The sequence below is a fragment of the Pristis pectinata genome, chromosome 15 (assembly GCF_009764475.1).
Source record: "Pristis pectinata isolate sPriPec2 chromosome 15, sPriPec2.1.pri, whole genome shotgun sequence".
NCBI lineage: Eukaryota > Metazoa > Chordata > Chondrichthyes > Rhinopristiformes > Pristidae > Pristis > Pristis pectinata.
Window position 1 is genome coordinate 34039445 of NC_067419.1, and position 27722 is coordinate 34067166.

Here is a 27722-nt window from a genome sequence, read left to right on the forward strand (position 1 = left end):
GACTCCACAGCACAGTCCACTAATTTAGAACACTTGCAATTCCCTGAACGTCAAAAGAACTTTAACTGTTTTAGTTCAAAAATGCAAAATGTAATTGACTTGAAAAAGGGAAGATGTGTGCTTTGTAATTCTTAATACTAAACAGAGTAGTCTTCAGTGTCCTCAAGCTCTCCTGACTTCAGGATGTAGTCTCCAAGGCGTCTGATTGCAGTCTTGCATTACATTCCTTCATAACATTGAAGGGACAATTGCGGTGATTCTCTTTATTCTGGATGTGGATATGGTGGATGGAAATAGAGGAAATGATAAAGGTGGCTTTTGTCCAAAATGTGTGCTCCATTATAAGATAAGATATCTTTATTAGTCACATGTACATTGAAACACACAGTGAAATGCATCTTTACATAGACTATTCTGGGGGCAGCCCGCAAGTGTCGCCACTCTTCTGGCGCCAACATAGCATACCCACAACTTCCTAACCCGTACGTCTTTGGAATGTGGGAGGAAACTGGAACATCCGGAGGAAACCCACGCAGACACGGGGAGAACGTACAAACTCCTTACAGACAGCGGCCAGAATTAAACCCGGGTCACTGGCGCTGTAATAGTGTTACGCTAACTGCTGTACTACCGTGCCTTTATCATTATAGCAAAATTAAACATGATTACACACTTAAAAATAAAGTTAAAATTAGTTAAACAAAAGCTAAATAATTACAAGATACTTATAAAATTAAACACGACTAAAGCATTTGAGTCAAAAATAATATTGATTTATGAATTGACTCATGAACGGTGAGTGCCCTGAAACATGTCCAGCTCCCTGGGAGCTGCCTCTCCACTGAAACGAAACTGCTGTGGGTCCAGTCTGGAGCGGGTCAACAGGGGGACCTGTCACCCAACTGCCGGGAAACTCCAGGAAGCTGGTGCTCCGCCCCAGACTCCATGAGAATGCAGGGCTACAACATGGTCTGAGTGACCATGGGGAGTTGTCTCAGGGAGGATGGGTTCTGTGTCCAACCAAGGGTCCCTTTGAAGAGATCTTAACTGAGCTCCACTGCTGTAAACTCTGACCCAACCTTTTAACTAGCCTGGGCTCTTCCCTGAGCAGTGATCCTGCAGAACAACCATCTCGGGAATCTTCCATCCACTGGAACATTTAACCAGCCTGGTCTCTTTCTGGAGCAGTGATTCTCTGGAACGACATTTTTGGGAAATTTCTGTCCGCCAGAACTGCTAAATCTGTACCATCATTCTGTAAGGTTTCTATCGTCCATCCAATGGCCACTGTGCACTGAATGTTGGAACAATTTATGCTCCTCCAGGGCTGATCCAGGATGATGTGATTTACACACAGTCTGTGTGTACGTGGTCGAGTCTGTGGTCAGAGAACCCAGGATCAGTAACAGAATTCTCATTTCCCCAGGTGTCATTCTGAGTCTCTAGAGGTGTCGATGTGCGGGCAGGAGGGGGATGGGACCACCTACAACCTCCTCAGTCCCAAGGACGATCTGCTGTGTGCAGTGTCAGGCTCGGCGACAATTACCTTCTGTATTGGCTTCTCGACAGAATGATGCCAGGGCTGGATGGTGGAACAGTTGCTCAGCTATTTTCATCTGTTGCTCAATGTTCCCCAGTGACTTTTCACAGGATGTTATCTCTGCCTCTGACCCAGAGAGTCCATTGTTCTCAGTCCATCAGTTCCTTGCATCTCTTGCTCAACGTTCTCCTGTTACTGTTCTCCAGATGTTTTCTCAGCCTCTGACATGGAGCGTCCATTATTCTCAGTCTGTGAGCTTCCTCAGACTTACTTGCATCAGTTGCTCAATGTTCCTCTGACTTTTCTCCCAATGTTATCTCAGCCTCTGATATGGAAGGTCCATTATTCTAAGTCTGTGAGCTTCCTCAGCCTCGCTTGTATCTGTTGCTCAAAGTCCAGATGAAGGGTCATGACCTGAAATGTCCACTGTCCACTTCCATCCACAGATGCTGCCTGACCTGCTGTTCCTCGAGCATTTCACTTTTTGCTCCGGATTTCGGCACCTGGAGTCTCATGTCTCCATGTTGCTCAGAAAAGATACTCCGAAGAGTCCTCTTGTTATTTTAAATACAGACCATTTAAATTCCCCGAAACAATTTTGCCTAAATATTCCAGTCAAAAAATTGGCCTGTCTATGACTAGTTACTAATATATTTATTGTATTAAAAATATGAACGTGAGTCACAACATACACCTATTTGGTTGGTATTTATGCTTGTGTGGGTGATCTTCTTTCCCCTCAATTACTGAAAGATTTTGATGGCTAGAACCTACTGCCCATAATCTTCATCAGCATTCCCTCCTCGGTTGTACTTAATCACAGCAAGTTGTAAAGGGTATATCTTGCATTCCAGATTCCAATGGCATCATCTCATAACTTTAAGTAAATTTAAATATAAATGAATAATTTAAAATAATTATAGTTCTTAACAAAAATTAACAAGTTAATTAAAAGAGGTATAAATAATTAGAAACATCAAACAGATATAATTAACAGAAAGTAAGTTAGAATCTGCAAACTAATCTGCAGACATAAAAAAACCCATTGAAACCAGTGGGAACTTGGATCCTGCACCATGTCTGCATCTGACAGTGAACCTAGGTCCTTTGTATCTGGCAGCACATACACAGGGACCTCCTCTTTAAAAAGTTGAACAATGTCATATCATAGACTCATAGAGTCAGAGAAAGAAACAGCATGGAAACAGGCCCTTCGGCCCATCAAGTCCACACCAACCATCAACTATCCATTTTACACTAATTCTACATTAATCCCACTTTCTTTTTACTCTCCCCAAATTCTCTTCAACTTGCCCCAAATTCTATTACTCATCTACACACTAAAGGCATCTTACAGTCACCAATTAACCCACTAACCAGCACACCTTTGGGATGTGGAAGGAAATCAGAGCACCTGAAGGAAATGCATGCAGTCACAAAGAGAAGGTGCAAACTCCACACAGAGCTCAGGATTAAACCTACCTCTCTGCCGCTGTCAGGCAGCAGCTTCACTAGCTGCACCACTGTGCTGTCATTTCACTTTAAAAACTTATGTGGCTTTCACGATGACATCAACCCCAGTAACAGAATCTAGAGATAGAAGAGTAGCTCAAGAAATAGCGCTGTCTATTGTCTGCTCAGCTCTTTCTGCTTTTAAATTACCTACTGTAAAATACATTAGGAAAAGCTAATGACAAAGGAGTGATATTACCACCGGGATTTTCATTAAAACTGAATTTGGCAGCTGGACAGACTAATCTCAAAGCCCACCTTCCCCAAGGTGTTCAACTCATTTGTCATCAAATATTGCAAATATTTTGCTCTCATTTAGAAGTTTACATTAAAATGAAAGTATGCTTGTTATTACTGCAGCAGTGGTGGTTAAACAAGTAAGATGATTGTGTACATTTGCTAATTGCTAAGTGCCTTCGATGAATGCATATCACAATGATGAGATAAATATTGTACCAAAGCTGTTTAACAGTATTATATCATTTTATCCAAGTCAACAAATAGCAATCAGAAAACTATTGAACAGTACTGAAAGATAAAACCCAGAAAATGACTATGCAAAGTCTTGGGAAAGCCACACGGCAAAATGAGGATCCGCATCCCACTTGTTGAGTCAAAGAGCAAAAGCTAGCAGTTCTGAGTGAAGTAAGTGCAGACATCTGAGGAACCCATTTTAGATTCCAGCAAAGACAGGATCAAAACAAGTGACTAATTTTACAAAGGTACAAATCATTTTGTACAACTAACCTTTTTATTTAATGGCTTTGCCCATGCAATGTCAAGCAAGATCTGCTTTAAAGGCTGACAGCTTCGACAACCACTCAGAAAAAGAAAGCATTGGAGAGGTGTGTTTGAAGTAAAAGGGACATTACATTTCATTTGGAGACTTGTGACAGTTGACAGCTAATAAAGAACTTGCATTATGTTCAAAAAGAAAACTTTTGAGTAACAATGCTGTGGTCACAACTTACAGTGGGGATATGAAAGAAAATTAAATTTGAATACCAGAACTCTCGTCTCAAAAACTGAAACATAAAAAGCCCACTGAAGCTATTGATAGCCACAGGGCAGAATGAGATATCTGCGTACCTTCATGCACCTTTGTGCTACAGTATATCATTGTGTAAAAGCCATCTACTTGCAGGTCTCCAGCTTAAGTTAGAATATAAGGTCAGTCGATACCAAAGCCACAAGTTGTTATGATTTTTGTTGGCGTCAGTGGAAAACATGCATGTAACAATATATCTATTCCTTAAAAATCATCTGGAGTTTCCAAAGGGAACAAGAAAAGGTTTGAAGAGACAGATGACACAGATTAGTTTTATGAAATGAAGCCTGTATAAACTGACAGAGATTAAAGCAAATTCATTCTGATCAGATATTGTACTGTAAAACAGCAAAAATAATGTAAACTGATACTTGAACAGTAGTTGACCACATTTTTTTCCAAATGCTGTTATGTAATGAATGCCTTGGTGCAGCTTTCACCAGAATGGTTGTTACAGTTTGTAAAGTACATTTGGGTTTAATAATCATTCTTCAAAGTGGACACACACAATAGACATTCCAGCTGTGCCCCACACTGCACTTCCCACTGAATTCTGAAACCCCAGAATGAATCCTTCAGCTCCTTTTTCAAAAGCTAATGAAAGTTACCTGATGATATGGATACACTTGGCTTAGAGAGTTGGGGACTGGTGGTTCCTACCATCTCCTTCTGATTACAATCTCATTGCCAGCTCCTACTGAGCATAAAGCCTCAGCCAAACAAATATTTTCACACCTACTTCCCAGCTGCAAGTGCCGGTGAGCTCTGCTGGTGGTTATTTTAGGTTAGTTTTTGTTAAGTACTTCAGTCCTCTTTCTCGTTAGTATTTATTCGCTTGTTAAGGAATCCTGGAAGAAAATACATTAAGGGATGCTGATCAAGAACTCCAAGAACACACGAGAAAATAGAAGCAGGAGGAGAATATTGGTGGCTCAAGCCTGTTGTGCCATTCAAAATTATCATGGCTGATCTACCCCAGGTCTCAACTCCTCTTTAATGGCAAAGGATAGTTGCACTTCCTCAGTTTCTTTGCAGAGGTTGAATTAGGTTTTATTTTTGATTTCACAACATTGGTTTCAATGTTATGATGTCCTTGAACAGGGTGCCTCCAAAAGAAAATTTGAAACTAAAATGCAGGGCTGAAAATACATGGTTTCAGAAAGTTGGACATTGTTCTAAGAATAATCTGACGTTGACAGGAGACATTATGGGAAAGTTCACCCAGAGCTGAATATGGATATTACTCTGTGGAGATAAAAAGTCATAAATGCAAATGTTGGAAAGCAAAAACAAATCTATATCTCACAGAATTTTTGAAAATTTATTTGTTTTCCTACAAAATAAAGCAAGTGCCATCTTCTTAAGCTGCCTTGTATGGAGCAGCCAGTTGGTCATCTAAAGCATCTTACAAAATGTTACTTTAAAAAGAGTTTCTTGTGTTTTTTGATATAGATAACATGCAATTTGGACTCATCACAAAAATGTGCATTTTTAATCAAACAATCAACATCTGTGGACAACACAATTTAAATGTATTAAAAATGCCTTATAAAACAATCACAGTCTATTTGCTAGTTATATCAGGATAGAAATAATAATTTTCATCAAATATTAAAAAAACCTAAAGGCTTTTAAAATATCTCTGTCAAGGTCCTTGCACCCAATTCAAAGATCTCTTAATGAGCAAAATTAGTGAAAATCTCATTGTGGCTTCCCTTGTTCGTGGAGACAAGAGACTGCAGATGCTAGTATCTGGAGAAACAGCAGCTGGTATCTAATGGCTACCACTGAAGCAGCAAACACAACTATCCACCTTCATGACCCCGGCTCCAGCTGCAAAACCCACCCATGTTTCTGGCTCTCATTGTTCCCAACCCAGACCTTGCCTCCAGCCACACACCCAGTCCACGCTCTGGATTCATGGCTCTGGTCATCATATGAGCCATATACCAATGTAGCTGTTACTTAAATTGTGTGCAGTTCTGGTTGCCCCATTACAGGAAGGATGTGAAGGCTTTGCAAGAGGTGAAGAAGAATTTTACCAGTATGCTGCCTAGATTAGATGGTATGAGCTATATTGGAGAAATTGGTCAAATTTGGGTTGTTTTCTTTCGATTGTCGGAGGCATGATAGAAATTTCTAAGATTATGAGAAGCATAGATAGGGTAGACAGTCAAAATCTTTTTCCCAGGGTAGAAATGTCAGGTACTAGAGGATATGCACTTAAGATGAGAGGGGGAAAGTTTAAAACAGGGGTGCAAGGCAAGTATTTTTACACAGAGGTAGGAGTCTAGAACAGGCTGTCAGGGGTAGTGGTGGAAGCAGATACTATAGTGGTGTTTAAGAAGCTGTTAGATAGACACATGAATATGCAGGGATTGTAAGGGTGTAGATCATGTAGAGGCAGAAGAGATTTAGTTTAATTAGGCATTGTGTTTGGCACAGACATTGTGGGCCAAAGGGCCTATTCCTGTGCTGTACTCTTCTATGTTCTGTATTCTTAACTACAGGACTTGGGAAATCACATACATTGAAGAAATACGTAAAGTAACTTTACATATCTGTGAAGAATAAACACAATAAGAAACAAAATAACCACACCTAGCCCATATTCTCAACCTTTTCTCTGGCCACACACCAGCTGTAGCTATTTCACTACTTCCAGCATAAGACATGTCATGGCAAACAGTACTCACCGGACGCCGCTGGAGAGAACTCTGGAGGAATGTGCGATGTTTAACAACACTCCCATTAATACACAGCCGACCTCATGAATATGTGGATCCACGGATAGTAAATCAATGGATAATGACATCGAGGTGTGACCTTTATTTCATGCTTGCAAAACATCTAAATTATTAACTAAGATTTGCGCCTTTTCTTTCCTGGACTGCTGTCTATGAGAATTCTTCAATGGAATTGGCTGCTTAGCCAGATTGGTGATACACAGCTGCTTGACACAAGGTAACTAACCTCAGAAATAGGAAATCCGTGCTATGGACCCTGCTAGATCTTTGTGGATGACTTTCTTCATGGTCAGCAGTGCAATCTGTTCCTTTACTGCTAAGCTTCAGAATCCAAGCCTGTGTATATAGGAAGCAAGAGATACTTCAACTATTCAGGCTACCCATCACCATCTTTCAGTCATCAAGGATTTGACTTGCATCAAGACTGCTTTCAGAAATCAGGTTGTCTCATTTTACGGCTAAGCAAGGACTGAATAATGGGCTCTTACTTTGCAGTGAAAATGGACAGGATTTTTCCCTGTTGAAATAGATCTTCACTGGTTAATATAAGAAAGATTTTAAACATTTCAATATCAACCAATCAATGACTCTTGTATTCTAGCATTGATCTAGGAATTAAATAAACAGACCATGACCATCATTACCAGAACCTCTCTAAAAGAAACATAGCTCAGATGGAGTACAGTAATTACAGCAATTCAAGTGGAACGCTTTATAATAGATTTGCACAGGGTGGCTTTAAAAAGGTTCGGGAACTCCAAGTCTGAAACTTTAACGCTTCCCTGTTATATCAATTAAATTATACTTTTTGAATAAAGATATTATGCGCACAGAAGACTCTGATAAACATGCATCAGATTCAAGTATGATTAAAACCAGCCATGGAGGTTCTGTGCTCAACATCTTTGCCTATTAATTTGCATTGTACAGAATTCCTAATCCAATCACAACACTTAATGATGAATTTAGAACTTGGCAGAAAGTATTCTCTGTATGTTCCATCACTAGTGTTGAGCATAATCAACACAGTGAAATTAGTTTCACATGGAGTTAGCAGATGCAAAGTAATGATCCTGTTGATAAATGGAACTGTTGAATGCCTGGATATATTGGCTGTGGTGCAAATATTAGTACAAATCAACTTCTTATCTTCCATTTATAGAAACACTGATCCAAGCAAAACATTCCTTAGCAAGATAGTTATAAACTTGCTAGTGCCTAACTTCACAACGTGTGTTGTATGAATTTAATGGTATACAGACCAACAGTGGGACTGCAGAGAAGTTCATCTGAAAATACTTATGATTGGATAAAAGCTTAGAATTCAATTACTTTTCAAAGAAAAATTTTACAAACTTCGCTCATATTTTGAGAGCTAGTGTTGGGAGTGCAAGGAGGATGACCTTTTCAGGAGGAAGATATCCTGCATGTTAAAGTTAAAATAAATTTGAGTTCATAAACATGTAGAAAATAATATTTATTATCATTATAATGCTATATGAGTGCATTTTCCAACAAAACCAGTTAGTAATTGTCAAACATTATATATATCAAGGCTTAGTTAAACTACTGGTATGGGTGATGTTGAGTGTGGATAAAATTTAAATACATACCTGAGGAGATGATAACTTCTCTTGCCATTCCATAAAGGTTCCCATGGAGCCTGCACTTAAATTCAAAGGACAACATTGAAATGTTTGCAACCATTTTCACTCAGAATTGCTGAGTGGATTACTTTTCTCAACAGATGTCAGTCTTCAGTTAGGCTAAGTCACATTAGAAATAATTGTGGATACTACACAGTAGAGGCCACGAAGGTCTGATTCCATTTCCAGCTATTCTCCTGAAGACCTATGATCCAGAACTAGGTGCAACACAGAAATCTACCTGGCAATCAAAAATTGCTAAGATATGTTCTGCCCACAAAAAGCAGGATATTCTAAGTCATTTATTATCCAATCAGCTGCCTCACATTCATTAGCAAAGTTATGGAAGGAGTCAATAACAGCGTTATCAAGTGGCCATTACTCACCAGTAATCTGCCCACTAATTTTAGTCTGCATTTCAGCAGAACATTTTAGAACGTAGAACAGTACCGCAGAGTATGGACCCTTTGGCCCACAATGTTGTGCCAAACTATATGAACACCTCCTCTGTGATCAAGTTAATCCTCCTCTCCCGCACAGGACATACCCCTACATTTTTCTTACTTCCATGTGCCTATCTAAGAGCCTTTTAAATGTCCCTATTGTTTCAGCCTCTGCAACCACCCCCTGCAATGCATTCCAGGCACCCACCACTCTCTGTGTAAAGAACCTACCTCTGATATCTCCCTTGAACATTCCTTCTCTGACCTTCAACTGATGTCCTCTGGTATTGGCTATTACCAACCAGGGGAAAAGGTGCTTGCTGTCCACTCTATCTATGCCCCTCATAATCTTATAAGTCACCTGTCATCCTGTGTCACTTCAAAGAGAAAAGCCCTAGCTTGCTCATAAGACATGTTCTCTAGTCCAGGCAGCATTCTGGTAAATCTCCTCTGCACCCTCTCTAAAGCTTCCACAACCTTCCTATAATGAGTTGACCAGAACTGAACACAATACTCTGTGGTCTAACCAGAGTTTTATACAGCTGAAACATTACCGTGCAGTTCTTGAACTCAATCCCCAGTCTAATGACGGCCAGCACACCATACGCCTTCTTAACCATCCTATCAACTTGCGTGGCAACTTTGAGGGATCTATGGACTTGGGCCCCAAGATCTCTCTGTTCCTGCATACTGCTCAGAATCGTGCCATTAACCTTGTACTCCCTTGCACTCGTTCGTTCTTCCAAAGTGTATCACTTCATACTTTTCTGGATTGAACTGCATCTGCCACTTCTCTGCCCAACTCTGCATCCTGTCTATATCCTGTTGTGACCTACAACAACCTTCTACACTATCCACAACACCTTCAACCTTCGTGTCGTCTGCAAACTTACTAATCCATCCCTTCACTTCCTCATCCAAGTCATTTATAAAAATCAATAAAAGTATGGGTCCCAGAACTGATCCCTGCAGAACACCACTAGTCACTGACCTCCAGACAGAATATTCTCCATCTACTATCACCCTTTGCCTTCTGTGGGCAAGCCAATTCTGAATCTACGCACCCAAGTCTCCATGGATCCCAGGCCTCGTGACTTTCTGGATCAGCCTACCACGGCGAACCTTGTTAAACACTTTACTGAAGTCCATATACACCACATCCACTATTCCACTTTCATCTATTTGTTTTGTCAGCTCTTCAAAAAACTCAGTTAGTTTCATGAGGCAAAACCTGCCCCTCACAAAGCCACGTTGACTATCCCTAATAAGACTATGCTTCTCCAAGCGTTCATAAATCCTGTCCCTAAGAATCCTCTCCAATTGCTTGCCCACCACTGATGTAAGACTCACTATAATTCCCAGGATTATCCGTGTTACCTTTCTTGAACAAGGGAACAACATTAGCCATCTTCCAATCCTCTGGTACCACTCCTGTGGCCAGGGAGGATGCAAATATCACAGGATCCTGAGGGCACATACCACCAGGCTCAAGGACAGCTCTATCCAACTGTGATAAGACTATTGAATGGTTCCCTTATATGATAAGATGGACTCTTGACCTCACAATCTACCTTGTTATGACCTTGCACCTTATTGTCTACCTGCAATGCACTTCCCTGTAGCTGTGACACTTTACTCTGTACTCTGTTATTGTTTTTATCATGTACTACCTCAATGCACTCTGTAGTAACTCAATGTATCTGCACTGTGTAATGAATTGATCTGTACGATCGGTATGCAGGACAAGTTTTTCACTGTACCTTGGTACAAGTGACAATAATAAACCAATACCAATACCAAATAAAGATCCAAGAACAAGATTTCCAGAGATGGACTGAGAGTGAATGCCCTTGATGTTGAAGCAATTTTCAACTGAATTTGAGATCAAGGACTCCAAAAATATTGAACTGAATATTTGACAAAGGAAAATGGTTGCAGTATTTGGAGGAAAATCAGCCTGTGGACATTACTGTACTTAGGATAGTGAGTCAATACCAACTACTTTCAGCTGCTTCAACACCTTCCTTCATCAAAAAAATACCCAGCAGGAGGGGCAGCATCTATAGAGAGAGAAACAGAGACAAATATTCATTTCATTCCTCTCTCTGCAGATGGTGTCTGACCTGAAGACTATTTCCAGCATTTTTATTTCATTCATAAATTTCAGATTGCCTGTATTAATCTGCATTTGTACCTTAAGACCGTCGTTTGATCATGTGGAATAAAAACAGGAAATGCTGGAAATGCTCAGCAGGTCAGATTGCATCTGTGAGAAGAGGGATAGAGTTAATGTCTCAGGTTGAAGACCCTTTGTCAGAATTTTCATTTGATCAAGTGGGCCTATTTGCTAATGATGGCACACTGGTTTCATTCACTGTTGGAACTGGAATTAGTTTATTATTGTCACATGTACTGAGGTACAGTGAGAAACTTGTCTTGCATACTGTCCATTCAAATCAATTCATTTCACAGTGCATTGAGGTAGTACAAGGTAAAACAAACACAGAATAAAGTGAAACAAATGCAGAATAAAGTGTAACAGCTGCAGAGAAAGTGCAGTGCAGGTAGACAATAAGGTGCAAGGTCATAATGAGGTAGATTGTGAGGTCAAGAGTCCATCTTGTCATATAAAGGAAATGTTCAATAGATAGAAACTGTCCTTGAGCTTGGTGGTACATGCTTTCAGGCTTTTGTATCTTCTGCCTGATGGGAGGGGGAGAAGAGAGAATGTCCGGGTGAGTGGGGTTTTTGATTATGCTGCCTGCTTTACCAAGGCAGCGAGAAGTATAGAGGGAAGACCATGTCCATGGAGGGAAGACACAAAAAATTCTGCAGATGCTAGAATCTGGAGCAATTCACAAAAAATGCTGTTGACTGTTTATTTCCCTCCATGGATGATGCCTGATCTGCTGAGTTCCTCCAGCATTTTTTGTGTATTGCTCCATGGAGGGGAGGCTGGTTTCCGTGATGTGCTGAGCTGTGTCCTCAACCCTCTGCAGTTTCTTGTGGTCCAGAGCAGAGCAGTTGCCATACCAAGCCGTGATGCACCCAGATAGGATGCTTTCTATGGTACATCAGTAACAGTTGGTGAGTGTCAAAGGGGACATGCCAAATTTCTTTAGCCTCCTGAGAAAGTAGAGGTGCTGGTGAGCTTTCTTTGCCATGGTGTCTACGTGGTTGGACCAGGACAGGCTATTGGCGATGTTCACTCCTAGGAACTTGAAGCTCTCAACCCTCTCAACCTCAGCACTGTTGATGTGGACAGCTGCATGTACATCACCCCCTTTCCTGAAGTCAAGGACCAGCTCTTTTGTTTTGCTGACATTGACGGAAAGGTTGTCATGACACCATGTCATTAAGCTCTCTATCTCCTTCCTGTACTCTGTCTCATTGTTATTTGAGATGTGGCCCACTACGGTGGTATCATCTGCAAACTTGTAGATGGAGTTAGAGCAGAATCTGGCCACTCAGTAATGAGTGTATAGGGAGTAGAGTAGAGGGCTGAGGACACAGCCTGTATAATCGTGCTGGAGGTGTTACTGCCTATCTTTACTGATTTCGGTCTGTTGGTCAGGAAGTCTAGGATTCAGTTGCAAAGGGAGGTGTTGAGTCCCAGGTCTCAGAGTTTGGAGATGAGTTTGCTTGGAATTATAGTATTGAAGGCAGAGCTGTAGTCAATAAACAATAGTCTAACTTAAGTGTTTTTACTGTGCAGATACTCCAAAGATGAGTGTAGGGCCAGGGAGATGGCATCCGCCGTAGACCTGTTTCGGCAGTAGGCGAATTGCAGTGGGTCGAGGTTGTCTGGGAGACTGGAGTTGATGAGTGCCATGACCAACCTCTAAGCACTTCATGATGGTGGATGTCAGAGCCACCGGTTGGTAGTCATTAAGGCATGTTACCTTGTTTTTCTTGGGTACCGGGATGATAGTGGTCTTCTTAAAGCAGGTGGGAACCTCAAATTAAAGTAGGGAGAGGTTAAAAATATCTGTAAGTACTCCCGCCAGCTGACCTGCACAGGATCTAAGGACACGGACAGGGACACCATCCAGGCCAGATGCTTTCTGCGGGTTCACTCTCTGGATGACTGATATTATGTCTGCAACAGTGACCATGGGTTCAGGTTTGCTGGAGGCTGTCGGGCTGGGTGGTGACAGACCGATCCCCTTCTGTTCAAAACGTGCATAGGATGCATTAAACTCTTTGGGTAGTGATGCGCTGTTGTTGGCGAAGCTGCCTGACTTCACTTTGTAGCCCGTTATAGCATGTAAGCCCTGCCACAACTGATGGTTGGTCTGGGAGCTAGCATGGATGACCTCTTGCTCTGCCACTGGATTCAACTCTGAGTCCAGAGCAGAGCTGCCATGTTGGATACACCATGTTTGGACCCTTCGGCTTCTGCTGCTGGTATAACTAGTGAGACCTCCTTTTGAGTGGTGTGGCTGAAGTTGAGTAACAAAATTAAGAGCAAGTAAGTGATTTAATTATTTTTATTTATTTTACTTTATCTTAATATTTTTAATTATCTCCTAGTACGTTAAGGTGTTTTTAATTAAATGTGTAATCTTTTTATTCTTTTCAAATACTTTTAACAAATATTCAAGACTAGTTGAAGTGTGTCTGATATATCTGATTACCAGGGACATTTAAGAATAGTTCAAAAGGCTTTGTCAGTAGAAGGCTGTTAATAGTTCATTAAGGTATTCTGGTGGCCAGGCTTTGGTAACTGCTGCCTGAGATGAAATCAGAAACATTCACTCTATTTCTCTTTCCACAGTTGCTGCCTGACCTGCTGAGTGTTCCTAGCATTTTCTGTTTTTACTTTGGATTTGCAGCTTCTGCAGTTTTTTTTTTGGTTTTCTGCCATCTGAGGTCTGGTTGCTGCTCACAACACACTTTGCTTTTCAGGAGGTTTCTCAGGTTATGAAGGGTCCAGGTCAGTCGACCCTGTCTATCAGGTTTAGATTAACATTGGAGGATGTGTAGCAAGCTCCAGTATCTAGTGTGATCTGACATATCATACGTAACGTAGCATGCCATGTGATCCATTCGTCATCTACTAACATAAAAATTGATTTGATTGTCACCTTCAAAAGAAAGCTGGATGAATACTTATTTGAGAAATCTGTTCACTTGTCCACAGATACCTCAGGTATTTCTTAAGTGCATTGTTACCCCTTACATTTACTTAGCTCTCAATCTTCACAGAGATGGCAAGCATTTTAATGTTATCTATCTATATTATAACTGCATCAATTTTGACTGTTGAAATCTTACATAAATATGCTTTAAAATGCATATTGATTTCATGTTATCTATTTATCAAAAACAGACAAATGTAATATAGGAAAGATATTCAAACAACATCTTTCATGTCCCCTCCAGAATGTTCAAAAATATTTTACAGTTAATGGAATACTTTCAAAGTGTAGTTACTATTGTAATGTAGAAATGCAGCAACAATTTGCACAAACAGCAGGCTCCCACAAACATTTAATTGCCAGGTAGTCTGTCTGTATTTTAGAACAAAGGGTAAATATTGGTCAGAGCATTTAAGGTAACTGCACAACTCTTCACTTCTGCCTGAGAGACCAGAGAGGGCCTCAGTTTAAACTTTCATGTAAAATATGGCATTTTGAAGTGTGCAGCATTCCCTCAGTACTGCATTGGAGTGTTCGATTATTTATTTTGCTTAAGTCTCTGGAGTGGAACTTGAGCCAAGAAGCTGGTGAAACAGAGATAAGACTGCAAACAACTATGCCAAGGCTAATGTTTAGCACTGCATTTGTTCTCTCTCACTGTTAACTCCAGTCATTCACTTTTGTACCCTTGCTTTCCTTCAATGCTCTCAACCTCATGAGCATTCCAACTTCCACTTCAATCGCATAGTCACTTTTTTGGAAACTACCGGCTTTGTGTTAGCCTTCACACAACATGTGACATTTCATCATATTTCTGATTTCAACTTCATTACCTTTATAAACTCGAGCACACAATACAAGCCATTGGTCCAGAATTTCTTGCCTGTGACAAGCCACCAGCACTTACTACGGACATAACTTGTCCTTTTGTGGATTGGGGATCAAGTCAACTTCCAGCAAATTACCTGCCTGATCCTCAAGGGTGATGTATTGTGTGGTATCAGAGGCTTATATGCAACTGAGGAATTGCCTCAGCTTCACATTTGGCAGAATTCAGCAGAATCCAGGCAGGATAAAATTGGTTAAGTGAGAACAGCAAGCTTGGACATATGGTGTTCACACTCACAACTGGGGGAATCCCAAACTTAGTGGCACTTACTTGCAGGAATGCTTAAAGTTCTGAGTGGAACAGCAGGTATTTCCCTGCAAATCCATGATCCCTGCAAATCCATAATCAACAAGATTATCCAGCTATCAGGGCATGGGTCCATGCTTGGGAACATGATCCAGTTTAAATAGTCAGCCGTCACTGCGAAAACAAACTTAAATATAGAAAACTTATGGGAGAACTGAGATACACATCTTACCCTAAAACAACATTGAGATTGAAACTCTTGTTCTGGAATTGGAATAGCCAATGCAAACTCTCTGACACACACTCATACTTCAGATCCTGGCTGCATTTTCCTGTATGCTAGGGCAAGAAATTAGTTGTCACTGGTATTCAGCAGTTGCATGATCTTGTAATCATCACCTTATTTTTTATTTGTTGGTAAGCTTCTTTTAAACAAAAGTATAATGAGTATATTACAAAATGAAATTCCTTTGATGTGTAATTTTCTTATTTTTTTCAATTGGTTTGCCATATGGAAATCCTGGTTTAGCAAATGATGTAAAAAAGTTTCCAAGTAAAAGGGGAAGCAGAAATATTGTAAACTAAAATTTAGTTCAGTCAGAGAACAATGAGGAACTTGAGCCATATTTGAGTCATACTCAGGATGGATACACACCAATTGGCTTCCAGGGAGACAGACCAATGTTTAAATTGCTTGGCACCTGCCTGGCAGGAGAGAGCCCTGGATATGCCCTGATTAACACAAGCATGGAGCTCTGTGGAAACTATAGGGGATTTAAATGCTTAGGGAGTAGGGAGGGGTGAATCCCAGCTCTATTACTGCTTAAATAAAGGATGAATAGATTAACAAAGTGCCTAGGGGGTGCACTGGATTGCCTGAGCAGTTTATGAAGCAGATTTAACACTGCATGCACTTCTTACTCCCTGAGATGTCAAACCAAAGCGATGGGAGATTATTGCCTTTCTGGAGCCTCACACCATTTTATTTGGGAATGAGGCCAGACCCTGACTCCTTGATTTTCATGCTGCACATTTAGTGCCAAATATCAATTTGCAGTATTGTTAAATAGCCAGTTAAATATGCTATCAAATAACCCATCCCATCTCATTGTCTGACATCACCATCTACAATTTTCATGCATAATTTAGCTTGTTTCTCATTATGTTTAATGTACCCATTATTGTTTCCATCAGTCCCCATTTGTGACACAAGTATGGATGAGGATGAATCCAGAACTTTCCCGGAAGTAGCTCTAATTCTCTCTTAGCAGGGAGCAAAGACATTAGGGAGACTTGTTTGGATGTGTGCCCAAACACTGGAAAACCAGGAAACAGCAAACATTGGAAAATTGGCCAAGCTGATTATATGCCTGGATGTAAAATTTAGCAGCATACTTTGCACATTTTCCTTATTGTTGCATTCAAGTGATCCAGTGCAAAGGAGTACAGATACAAGAAAATGTCCCCTGGAAATTTTTTATTAAATTTGGCTCACCTAACTCCATCGTCCAAGCAGTGAAAATGTTGTTGTTGACTTTCTAACATTGTTTGCAGTAAATAACTAAATGCTAAATCCTTGTAATATTTTGCTGCAATATTATGCAATAAGCTCGGAAAGGTTTATGCCCTCATTAACAATGCTCCTGGTTGTAAATATCAGATGTGCAACCTATTTGAAAAATATGACATATTCAAATATAATTTAATGATTTTTTACATTGCTTTAGTGGTTAGATGAGTGTCTGACCTGCTGGGAATCTCATCACCTTAAAACATCAATCTGGTCACAAAACCAGGAAATCCTCTTAACTGGTTTCCATTTCTGTATAAATGCTGCATTCCCTCTCCACTGGGCTACACCCAACTAACCTAAACCCATCAAACATAAACTGGGGTTCCCAGGATTGGCACATTCCTTAGTATGTCAAGGAATATTGCTGGAGTTTAAAAGGAGATAGTTTACAAACATAGACATTGGTAAGTCCCTTTGAGATTATTGTGCTCTTACCATCATATGCATTGGAGGCTTGTGTTCCAGCTTTACTTGAGCCACTGAGGGGAAATCCAGCCTGAACTGAGAACAGATGAATTGTTTTATGGTTTCCATGCCTAACCTAGGTTGCTTGTCATAGTGTTTAAACTAACTGTGATGTCTTTCCTCATTTATGTATGAATATTAGATGGAATATGATTTTTTTTTGCATTGTAATAGTAAAACTTCTCCTGTTTGTATAGCACCATTAACATTGCAAAATGATTCCTAAGGTACTACATGGGAGATTTTGCAAACATGTTATAATGACCACAAGCTACACAAAGAGATATTAGGGAGGATGTCAAAAAGCTTGGTAAAAGAAGTCGATCACAGGGAGCATCTTGAAGGAGAAAAGACAGGGAAAAAGGCAACAAAGTTTAAGGAGAGAATTCCATTGCTCAAGATGTTGACAGCTAAAGGCATAACTGTTCATTATGGAGTGGTTAAATATGAAGGTGCTTGAGAAGCCAGAATTGGAGAACTGTGAAAGAACAGATACCTGAGAGAATTACTGGGATGGAAGAGATTGAAGAAATAGGGAAGACTGAGGTCATGGGAGGATTTAAAAGCAGGAGTGAAAACTTTAAAACTGAGGTGTTGCTTAATCAGGTAGGTCAATAAGTATTGTGGTAATGAGTAAGTAGGATTTGTAGGGCACAAGTAGCAGAATTTTTATGATTGAGATTACAGAGCATAGACAAGGAAAAGTAACCAGAAAAGACTTAGTATATGTGTCTCTAGAAGTAACAAGGCAAGGGTGAAGGTTTCAAATGCAGATCAAGTCAGTTCGGGGCAGACACAGGAGATGTGAAGGATGTGAAAAAAAGAAATCTAAATGATAACCAAACAAATGGCTCTGATGTTTGAGGTAATATTTAGTTCAGTTACTACTTAAATATTTAGTTCAGACAATTTCTACTCATCCAGTGCTGAATGTTGAACAAATTGTTTTATAATATACAGATAAAGAAGGGATTGAGAGGTTGCGGTGAGTTAGATCTGGGTTTTAATATAAATGGGATAGGGAAAAAAATTGTAAAGGATTTGTTTCAAATTAGCAAAAGATGTGTACATCTTTTTAATATTTTTTAAGACATTAAAGTAATTATCTCATAAAGTTGGGTGAATAGAAATTAAAATTCATCCAACTGAATGTCATTTTAATGTTTAATAAAGCATATTAATAACATAAAGGTAGCACAAACACCAACATCATCTGCAAAGCATGGATGAAAAAAATAGCTTCTGGTTAAAATAACTAACTATATTAACTAACTAGATCAACTAGCAATCATTTTTCTTATATTTCAAAGGAGATAAAATTGAAAAAACTGGCATATATGCTAATGGACAATTTTCATTGACTTTTTAATCGAACATCATAAATCAGTGCTTAGATGATTAGAAATGAATAATCCACAGTCACCTCCCACCTTCATCAGTTGGATTAATCCTGTTGATGGACCAGTTTCAACTGTGAGTTCCTGTTGAGTTCCTGTTTAATTAACAGCATTATGGTAGCATGTTATTTATGAGTGAGCACGAAGTGGGAGAACTGCAAGATCTTTTGCTTAGAAATTGGGTTGCCTTGCAGCATGATTTTGTGTGCTGCAATTCAGTTTCAATAAAAGTCAAATATAAGGGAAAAGTGAATGCAGGTTATTCAAGCAGGCACCCCATCATCAATTGGGAGAATCTCTACAACTTTGCGCTCCCTTGGTGGTTTTCTTCAGCAAGCCAATGACGGAGCAAATATCTGGCAGCAACTTCAGGACTTTGCTTTCAGGTAGAACTTCTAAAACTGCTCTCTGTTTTGTGAGTAACTACTTGCATTATTCTACAAAATCAAGGTTATGGTAATAACCCTTCAAATGGAAGAGCAACATTTTTTCCTCTATGAAGTATTAAATGGGCTGTTACGTTCCTTAAACTTACTTTTCTGGCAGTGTAGGTTCCCCACTGAGATCTCCCACAAAGACATCATGGTCATGGAAGGAGAAAAAAAACAGCAAATTCCACAAACCAGTGTGAGCAGTACTATATACTATATGGTTACTTCCTGATAAATTAGCACATAAAATTCCACAGAACTGTATTCAGTTACCAAAATACATACTTTCTGCTGTATGATATGGTATATTATTTTGATGAAAATAAATTTCTCATACTGTCATAACATTTTACTAGCTGTTATGAAACAAGTCATAGAGAAGCTTCTATGTATTTTGAAACTCACAGTTGAAACTGGTCCATCAGCAGGATTAATCCAAACGATGAAGGTGGGAGGTGACTGTGGATTATTCATTTCTAATCATATAAACACTGATTTTTGTACTCGTTAAAAAGTCAATGGAAATTGCCCATTAACAGATATGCTATTTTTTCAATTTTATGTACTTATAAATATAAGAAAAATGATTGCTGGTTAATCTACTTAGTTATTTTAACCAGAAGCTCTTTTTTCTTCTATGTTTTGCAGAAGATGATGGTGCTTTTGGCAATCCCAATGACGTTTTAATCATCCCTGTATAAAGGCAGGATTGAACTCTGACCCATGTTATCATTAAAAGTTTTATTAGTTTTCTACTGATTAATAGACAAGAGTCCTCCTACTCAGCAAAGAAGAAATGCCCTGATACTCCTGACTCAGGCCATAAATTTGCTACAATGGAGTTGGACAAAAAAAAGATCTGTTATGGTGAGTTGGCAGCTTGTTCTCTTTGACACATCAACAATATTGGGGTATAGATGCTCCACACAGAATTAGCAATAAAAGGCAACACCATTTTGCAATTTATTAAAGAATAAAGACTTTTGAAAATAATGTTTAGAGATCTTGGCTTTTGACAAGATCTTCATGAGTAATCCATTTAATAGTCATATGGATTAAATTTCCTGGATTCCCCTGGATATGAAAGATTGTATGAATAAACAAGGTACAGTTGAAAGTCTAACTTTAACAATATGGGGCAATGTGGCTGAAAGGCACTGAGATAACACCGCCTTCAACACTTGCATGAAAAATTAACTGGGAGGTGAGGGCCTGGGTTGTGGTTTCCTTCAGCAGAAGTCTCCTGCTTCTGACTGTAGTAATAAAATTCCAGTCGAGTACCAGGACGTCACTTTCAAGTTCTGCTGGAGCACCATGAACACATCCAGCTGCACGCAGCACTCAGGCCTTGCCAGCTTTCAGCCAATCCTTCTTCCTGAAAATGTGATGATGTGAAGAGAGACAGGCATAAGAGAGAGAATCAAAAGGAATCTCAATCACTCCATTACTAAACTGCTCCCCATTACTGCAGGAAGTATATACGTGCCAGGCAGAGTTCAAAGCCCGTCTGCTGCAATGGAAAGGACTCATGGAGTCAAAATGAACAGAAACACACATGGGAAAAGATCCATGTTAGAACTTTTCTAAGTGATGTTTCAGGCTCACTGATGACCGTCACATGCAATTGCAATACTTGATTAGTCTTTGATAATGCATGGTCACTAGTTTACATCACATTGCGAAAGTATTTTTTTTATAGAAGGACAATAAAAAATCTTTCTACCATTTTCTATTATAGGCATTACTAATTCAGTCAAAATTATATCTGCAGATGTTGTTAAGAATGCATTTAGGAAAGCTTAAAGGAAATTCCTTTTCCAGCTTAACTGTCAAATGTGGGAGTTGATGCAGTCTTAGCAAGATATGCTTTCAAAGCAGCTGAAAGTATATCAGGAACTCTGGATCGAGTCTGACAAGAAGCCATAAGAATAGAATTATTCATGTGCACACACTATTCTATCACGTTTCATCACCATTTTTTTGAACAGCTCACTATTTTCCTGTTCTAATGTGTAATAAAAGCACCTATAGTCTGCTAGTCAATTACTTGCTAATAACACAAGAATTCTACTGATTTGAGTGCTTCATTTTCTGAGAACAGAAATGTTGATTTGCCTTTACCAAACAAGTAGTTCAAGCAAGCTGTATTATCCACTCCATTGCCTATCAGCTAGTTAGCAAAGATTGACAGGGCATTAAAGGAACACAGCATGACTGTTCAAACTTTAGCCAGCCTTATCAGCAAACTGGAGACAAGCTGTGGAGCAGGCAGACGAGTATTTACTAGAGGCCTGTGTAAACAGGAGAAACAGTAGCACATGTCTCAATTTAGGTAGTGATTTTTCACACCCTAAGCCACTACGATTCACACTGCCCGGTGTCTGTTGCTGCACTGTTAGCTGCTTCTCATTAAAATGTTTAGGAAGGGAATAAACTCTCCCACACCTTTTCAGGATCATTTTAACATAAGTAGTTTAAAAAATATTAGGAAGTTTTTTGCACATTCCATTAAACAATCTTCAAAGGTGTCTACACAAAACTAGCTTTTTAAAATTCTCGTCAATGATATGTTGCCCAGCATAATAAAATTTTGAAGCTCCACTGGTTTTAGACTCCTCTATAACCTCCTATATAGAAAACTAAAGTGCTGCTCACATTTTACTGTTCAATGGACGGTAGAAGAGCTCAAATACATTACAATGGTGCTCAGAGTGGAAATTAAAGATATTCATTTAACTCTGCATTAGTGGCATCATACATAAGCCCTACCACATTATATAAAGCAGATTGTTTAGTGTATTGACATTGGAAGAGAAGATTGTTATTTCCCACCCAGGACCAATTAATCTGGCAATATTTTGGTAAACACTGATAAAGACCCACCGCAAGATCAGTGGGAATCAAATTTGGTTGCACTAATCCTCTTGTTCAGATAAGATCATGAGAGCATACACACACCCATGGATATCAACTACTAGTTCACAAGATAATTGGATGCAGATGCCCTTCTGATGCAATGGAATTGGGGGCTTCTTACTTGACTATGAACATAAAATCATTTAATTTTGCTGTAGTTCATACAAGTAAAGACGGTATTTAAAATAGGAAAAACAACCATACAGCTCAGAATATTGGAGTAGGTTATTATCTATATTGCAGTGATCTAGGTAGAGTGACAAAGAGGGTGGGCAGGATCTCACACTATTTATAGAACCCATTCATCTTACTGTACCGTATATATCAGTTGTATGTTGGCACCGGAAGCGTGGCGACACTTGCTGGCTGCCCCCAGAACACTACTAGTAATGTGACAGGCCCTATCTGATCTTTTTCTCCATGCTAAGGCCAGGTGATGATCAATGAACAAGCAGTCAACGTAAAATATGTCCATGATGTCCCTCTAACACTCTAACCCTTCATAAAGGGTCAGCCATAAACTTAATCTGATATCGTTCAGCTCACCAGACATTTTGAAAATATTAAGCTATGGAAAAGTTGTAAAATAAGAATTCTTCACACTGATTTTAGTTTACATTGAATAGCCATCACAAAAATAAAAAAGATAATCAGTTGAGCTGAAGCTGATGCAGACCAAGGAAAGAGTTTGCATCAAAAAGGGGTTTGTGCTGGGAGCAGAGCGGGAGGAAGTTTTGGGGGTTGGTACTGGTCAGGCATATCTGCTTTGAGTAAAATGGGCAAAGTTTCAGCCCTTTGGTCTCTTTCTTCATGGAAATGGTATCCACCACCATGAACCATCAAACCATTCTTTCATTCACTCCTTCTGGTAAATGTGTCATTTACATTAAAGTGATTTGTTGTCATAGTAACTGGCATGATCCATCAGTTACCTACCTTCAAAGATTCAAGTGATACTAAACCCCTCAAGAATTGAATACAAAACCATCCATAGATTGAAAATAAATATTAAAATGATTGTAAAATATACTTCATTTGCAGGATCAGGGAATTCCTGGCAGTGTGCTATCACACTGCATGTTCCCACCAAGGCTTGCACAGATATCAATGCCATCTTGGTCATATACAGGATATAGTAATATGCTGCTCAGCACTTCACTGCTAGCAGGAAAATGCAGGAGAGCCACATGAGGGGTGACTGTGACAGGTCAATTAAAGTCAATTTCAAAGTGGTTCTCACCTATTGCGTCCTCCTTCAGTCAGAACCCGACAAGAGTTAAGTGTCAATATCAAGATGGCCTGTGTGCCACTGCATTGATGTGGACAGAGAAGGCTGTGAAAAGGCCTTTGCAGATGCCAAGGCCCAAAGGCCTTTGCCTAAGGACATCTCACTGGTTAGAGCAAACATCTAGTCAAATTGCTTTAACCTCTGCTGAAACTAAATGGAGGAGCATTACAAAGAAAAAAGGCAAATAAGTACAGGCCGTCCCTGGGTAATGAATGGGTTCTGTTTTCACAAATGTCCCTATGTCTATTTTGTCCATAAGTCAGAGAATACACAAAAGTCACTTGATATGGTAACCATGCCTCCACAGTATTGTAATGAATGGCATGAAAAACACATAAGACTGAGAAGAAAGAACAATGACTAAAAGTGGAGCGAGAGAGGAAACTAATTCTGTTGTTCGTATGTAGGTATGTTGGACTTCTGAATTTAATAATATTATGGGAGCTCGTTTGTATGTAGGGGTGTCCATAAATTGGGCAGTCACAACCCAGGGATGGCCTGTATGGCGACATGTAAGTATATGCTTGGTGTTTTATATTATGTCTGAGTGCTAAATTTCCATTGTGAGGACTTGCATAAAATTAATTGCCTGTTATTATTTTCTAGTCTGTAGCTATTACTTTTCTTCCATAAGATACATAAGAAGCCCCCAATTCCATTGATTCATTTGGGCATCTGCATCCAATTATCTAGAAATCTAGTGGTTGATATGTATAAGTATGTGTATGCACTCATGATCTCATCAGAACAAGAGGATTAGTGCAACTGAATTTGATACCCACTGATCTTGTAGTGGGTCTTTATCAGTGCTTACCAAAATATTGCCAGATTAAATGGCAAATTACATTCCTCCTCATTTGGAATGCAGAGGCCAGGGACTGTCTGGGAGCGACAGAGGTTGGACTAGGCACTTATGCAAAACAACGGAACTGATTCATCTTGGATTGGCACAGACCCACTTGTCAACTGCTCCAGGCTAACTGAACCTCACAAGGGACCACAAGCATTCAAGCAACAATGTGTGGTGTTCCTCCAGCACCTGTTACAATTTCCTCTTCCTCCTCCTGCTCTGCCTTTTCCCTCAGCTCCTCCTCTGTAAAGCTCAGGTCATTCCAAATATTTGAGTCCAGCTTGTGATTCTGTGCTGTGCAGTGGAGTGCATCACCATTCTTGACACCCTGACCTGTCACGAACCAGCAACAAAAGAAACACACTGAGCATGATTTAGTGTTAAAAACTATTTTATTAATCACTACTTATGATAATACGTAAAATAAAAGTAAAAATGTTAGTATGTTAGAATTCAAGAATGTTAAACCTCGAACGTTAACCCCAAAACTAAACTCTTCGTGTGTGTGTGTGACAAAGTCCAAAACTCCCAGTTCCTGAATGGTTCTTAAAGTTCAGTTCCGCAAGCCATAAGGTGAAACATGAGCAAGGGCTTCTTCAACAACCACCGTTGTCTGAAGATAAGATGTAGATGTAGAAAAACATAGAGAGAGAGTACATACGAAATCCAAATGTTCCACGATGGAACCCAAACGACACTTCAGTGTTTACTCGGTAGTGACTTCCTCACCCCGAAAAGCATCCGAACCGTGGTCGTCCACATACAAATACCTGTTTCCTTCTACAGGTCAGCAACAAAGTGAACTCCACCGGATTACTTCCAACTTCCATACATGGATTTCAGTGGCAAACACAGTTATTGTTTCTCATCCCTCTTTAGAGAAAACAAGCAGGCTGGTGTCTCTCTCCCTTCTCTCTCTCTCTCTCCTTCTTCTTCTTCTGACTTCTTCAACAACGTCATTACGTCCTTTATCTTCTATTGACGTAAGCACGCCCCACACACACATACACACACACTCTCTATCTTAAAGGGACTTTCACTGAGTCCGTAACAGACCACTGTGTGACCACTGGACCAGTCAAGTTACCTATAAAAGTCACATGCAGCACTTTAGTTATTTGTTGTATATTACTTGTAGTGGAAAGATTGCCCTGGTTACAAATTTTATGTGCTTCATCGGTTAGCATCCCCAGTGCAGTCATGGGCCCTCAGTAGCCAGCCCTAAAGTCTGACAAAGGGTCTTCAACTTGAGACATGAAACTATATCTCTTTCCATTGATGCTGCCTGGCCTGCTGAGTAATTCCAGTGTTCTCTATTATTATATCAGGTCTCCAGCATCTGCAGTTCTTTTGATTTTCAGACCCCAGACCTGCTTGGAGGACTGAAAAGATCTTCCAAATTCCCTTCAGTCTGTGGCACGAGATGAAGGAATCAAGGGAGCTGCCTGAGTATCCTGCAGACATCTGAAGAAACATTTTCCTGTGATTGTTGACCAGCTGCACATTAACAGATTGGAATCCTTTCCAATTGATTGAAGTTCAAGGTGGAATTGCATTGACAGCCATTTAAATGCTTCCTATCAGCCCTGTTAAGATGTTGTCCTTCTGGCTGATGTCATCTGTTGTGAAGTTGGCATATGAAGTAGCTCTTATAGCACAGGCATTTGTTACCTGCCTCATTTATGTGTGGCCAACAGGGAATTGTGGCAGGTATCTCCTGTAGAGCTCTGGAATGATCCCAAAGTGCAAAAGCTGAGGATGGTGGTCTCTTTGGAAACCACCAAAGTGTGCATCAGGAGCTTGGAGGTGCTGGAATTTGGAGAAACGAACAAGAGGCTGGAGGAACTCAGTGGGTGAGGCAACATCTGTGGAGGGAAATGGACAGTCAACATTTCAGGTCGGGATCCTACATCCAGACTGAAGTGTATGTCAACCAGAACCAATGCTGAGCAGCACCAGCTCATGGAGACTGTGACATCATATGATAAGATAGCCTGACCCTCCTGAGGCACTGCTGTTCTACCATATTAAAGAAACTGATTTCCCATCCATTTACCCTGTGTGCAGGAACTGTCTTCTGCTTCTCTCTGACAGGCCGCTGCAGTTGGGTTATCCAAGAGGCATAGATGTCCTGCCCTCTCTTCCTCCAATCCACAGTGTTGCTGCATGGACAATGTTCATAGTGAAGACCTGGCCAGTAAACAAATCAGTAAGCCCAAAAGTGTACAAATTGAACAACAAGCTTAGCACTAATCCACCCAAAACTCAGTGAGTGACTCAGGAGGACAGTAATGAAGCAGCTCTATTTAGTGTGAGGTTGCACTACCAGCTCCTTAGTTCCTATCCAAGGCTGTTCTGCTCTCTATATGTTTCACTGGCTAATTTCAGAGGGTTCGGGGCCTGAACACTCTGGATTATATCCCAAAACTAAAATGAAGGTCATCCTTAATGCACGAATAACATATTTATTTTACCAATCTGCCTCTCCCCTGCTGGGGTTTCCCAATAGATGACTGATGTGCTTGGATTAAATCCAAAGGTTTGTTAGACATTACTGTTCCAATGACTGTTTTCGCATATGTAACACCCTCAACTCCACTGCACCACTACAGAGACCACACAAATTCTATAGGTTAAAATTGTCCCCAAATGTAAGAATGCAAAATCCAGTCAAAAAACATAAAACCAGAATTTCCTACATTGCTAACCTGGGCCAGGAACCAGTTCCTGCTTTCTGTTGTTATTTCCAGAGCCTCTGTGTTTGGAAAAGAAACATAAAAAACTCTCTCACTGCTAACTCAGCGCATCTGTTTTAATGTGGTGGATAGATCAACTTGGCAAAAAGATATCATCAACCATTCCAGTGGTTTGCATAGCTTTGAGAATTCCAGACTTTGGCTGTGCCATGGATGGGAGACATAAAGTAGAATATGTTTTCAAAAATAGGAATATGTCCAAGTATGGATGAAACAGCGTAAATTTTTGACAGTGGACAAAATAACTAATTGTAAGTACAACTGCAATTTTAAAGATTTATTTTTGTAATACTTTGCACAATATTGTTATTCATGTGCTGCAGGGGGATTACAATGGAAAAAGTGTAAACTGAGCTCACATTGCATCTGAACAAATAATTTAGTTTGAACATGACAAGGGCTACGAATCAAATACAGTATTAATTTTTAGGAGAATACAGATCATATGATTGTAGCATTAAAAATGCAACCAACTTTATAATGTAACTATAAATCACTGAGGTTATCTTCCAACTACAGTGGATCGTAAGTGGTGGGCAGTTTACAGTTGGCAGGATGAAGGGAAGGCAGGGAGGCTGGGTGGGAAAAAATAGTTCTCACATTTCCTCTCCCAGAATGATACACCACAACTTTTTTGTGCAATTGGTAGGGAATTTATCAAAAAGCATTTTGCTAAATTTGATAAATGCTTTCTGCATGTTTCTGTTTGGGTTTATAATCGGCTCTGAGGCATCCAATAATGTATAGTCATTCAATATATGGTTGACCCCAACTTCCCAAAATTAATTTTTACATGTTTGGCCTATAATCAGCCTTCGCAATGCATGTGAGACT